Genomic DNA, 3,369 nt, shown 5'->3' on the forward strand with positions numbered 1-3,369 from the left:
ACTGTTCTTATTGAAAACATACATATTGGTTTTTAATAAGTCAGTTTAATTCTTATCTTGCCTAATTTTAACATCCTCTTTGTAGGATGCCAAATTAAATATATATCCTATATAATAAAGGGCTAATATGCAAATAGACCAAATGGCAGAACAACTAAACAACCAAGCACCGGTTGCTATGACATGTGCTGACCACCAGGGGCACATGCAGAACACAGCAGGTGTTGGCAGTAGGTGGCTGAGTGAAGAACATGGAGGCGTCAGCCATGGTGGGATGGTGAAGCAGGTGAGCAGGGGCACCAGACCAAGGCAGGACATTGGTTGCTGTCATTGGGCCCAGCCTCTGGTGGTTACTGAAAATTCTTTGCTCTGGCGATCGCGGTTCTGCCCAGCACTCGCACCTGCTGCTGGTGCTGGCCCCGCCTGCACCTGCTGCCAGTGCCTGGTGCTGGCCCCAATTGCTTGGCACCATCAGCAGTTCAAGTGGCAGCTGCTGGCCTGATCACCCCTCAGGGCTCCTCCACCTCCCCCTGCTCCTGAGAGGCTATGGGGGAAGCAGCTGCCACTCCCACCTGCTGATAGTACTGGCCCCAATAGCTCTGTGCTGTCAGTGGGTGTGAACGGGGCCAGTGCCATCAGCACATGGGAGTGGCAGTGGCAGGAGCGGGGCTGCTGGCAAACAGGGGGCTGGGGTCCACGGTGGGAGGAGCCAGACAGGGGCACAGAGGATGGGCCAAGACCCGCCCTTGTGCCCACTGCAACCTCACAGCCCACAGTTTCTTTCAAGGAGCACAAATTTGTGTACTGACCCCTAGTGTGTGTGTGTGTGTGTGTGCGTGTGTGTGTATGTGTGTATGTATTGCCCTTTGTTGAAGCCTTTTATATCTTAGCTACAAAACTCAGGCTTCTAGAAAAGACTGAACAATAACAGTAAATACTTTCTATTATTCTTACCTCCTACAGTGTTGGTAATGATGAAATAAAATATTTCAAAAACCTTAGAAAGCAGGTGGTTTTATTTTTCTGTTTTACCATCTGATGTAAAATATCAATAACTATTGGATAATTTGTCTATATAAGTACTGCTTTACTTTTCCTGCTTATGTTTAAACTACTTGGGGGAATCTTTTGGAGAAGAGTTGATGCCAAATATTAATATTGTATAGTATTCAAAGCTAGAAAGTTTACTTGACTTCCTACAAAATGATGGAATTAAAAAACACTTATTTCATTAAAGCATAACTGCTGAATGATGCAGGGACACATTTGATGTGTCCTTAAACATTTGTTTTAATTATACATTAACTTTATATTCAAGGCAGTTGTTTGATTTAAAAACATAAAGCCTGCTTTTAATTTTGTAAAAGTGGGCTGTTATATTTCATCTTTATAGAATCCATATTGCATTATATGCTGTAATAGAGTTTAAGATAATCTGTTCAAAAGTTTTGTTACAGATTCTAGAAATAGATGTTGCAACTGTTGTCTGTTGGGTTGTGTGAGAATGTTTACTGCCCTTGGGTATGTTCATTCCTGATTGCTGCTCCACTGTCATAAATCTCTTGAAAGAAGAAATAGTGAGTTCTTCCTTTAGAGCAATTACCAGTCACATCTGAGATAGAAAATTCGAGAAATCAAATGCATCTGTCACATATTGCTAACTTTGAATTAATGTGGGTTTGTTTACACAAATAACCCCTCAAGTATATTGTTTTCCAAATCCACAGAATTATCCTAAATCTTTCAAAACACCAAAGATGTACACAGGAAAAAAATGGGAAATTGAAAGGGTATAATTTAAGAACAATTCAATGACTGAACTATAAGGAATGTTCATTTCCTGGATTCGTGCCTAAGTCTTTGATCCTCAAGTTCAATCAATGACCCTCTAATTATGGTAAAATCCTATTTTTCTAACTTTAGAAATTTTGTATTTGTTTATATATATTGTTTTATATTTTTAGAATTGAATTAGCTCTTTTAAAATGAAAAAAAAAAGCAGCTATGGGAGGGAAGCAATATACCTGATAGAACCACTGACAAGATTTTGAAATAACAAAATTGAGAATTAGTTTATTATTATCCTAGTAAGGTGTTGAAAGGAAGATCGTAGCAATGTTAGAAGCTGAGTATGGTGGGTACAAGGAAGTGCTGAATGGAATGAAGGTAAGTGGGATGGTATGCAGCATGGACGGTTGGAAGGGAAACCCATTACTTTCTGAGAGGATGGACTGAGAAGAACTGAGGCTCACTCAGAGATCTTGTGCTGAATTACTGTCCCTGGCTACACCACTAGTAGGGTGGATCACTGTCTAAGGCAGAAGCTTCATTTGTTAGCGCGCACACACACACACACACACACACACACACACACACACGCACCTTTTGCATATCTTAATTTTCAGAAAGGGTGTGTGTGTAAAAGCAGAGGTACTGAGACTAATTAAGTGACCCTGGAACAATTCCTACTCTACATTTCTAGGGTTTGCATGTACACAAGGTGGATGTGATGGACTGTTTAGCAACAATTTGAAGAGCATCAACAGTTTTTATATATGGGTTCTAGTTTCAGCTCTACCAGTCATTAACCAATCTGGACCTCCACCTCCTCATCTACATCCAACATAGAGATGCTAATTTTTTAGCCTGCCATAAAGGTACCTTTGCACATCAAATGAGGTCCTGTGATCACTTCATAAACTGGAAAGTATTAGAAATATGTGAGCTATTATTGATGGTTGTTAGTATAGCAATGGAGAAAATGGCAAACTTGGAAGGCTAAAGGCAGCTTTTTCTTGGCAATACAATATGTATCTCAAAAGAAAAAAGGGGGAAGCTAGAAGAAAAGCAGAAGTTTTCTTAATATATTTTTATTAATTTTAGAAAGAAGGGAGAGAGAGAGAGATAGAAACATCAATGATGAGAGAGAATCATTGATCAGCTGTCTCTGCACACCCCACACTGGGGATCCAGCCTGCAACCCATGCTCTGACCTGGAATCAAACCCTGACCTCCTGGTTCATAGGTCAACACTCAACCACTGAGCCACACCAGCCGGGCATTCCTCTTGCTCTTTAGGGGAAATCTGCTCACCCACAGCCAACACAACAGTTATAAACCAAATTTCTAATCTCAGCAAAGTCGCTGTGGGCGTGACAATTTCTGGCATCCTCAGGCATCACAGGATGATGCAGTGAGGTGTCATGTAAAAACACATCTGGAGTGATGACACCTTTTTCAAATCCCAATATCTGATTATTTTAACAGAACATGCCCATCTCCCTCCTCAGCACACCAGTTAATACTCATCACCATGTGAGAACAGGGACCGTGACTTTTGTGCGTTTTGCTTTCTTTTGGACAGCAGAC

This window comes from Myotis davidii, unplaced genomic scaffold (assembly GCF_000327345.1).
Source record: "Myotis davidii unplaced genomic scaffold, ASM32734v1 scaffold473, whole genome shotgun sequence".
Classification (NCBI taxonomy): domain Eukaryota; kingdom Metazoa; phylum Chordata; class Mammalia; order Chiroptera; family Vespertilionidae; genus Myotis; species Myotis davidii.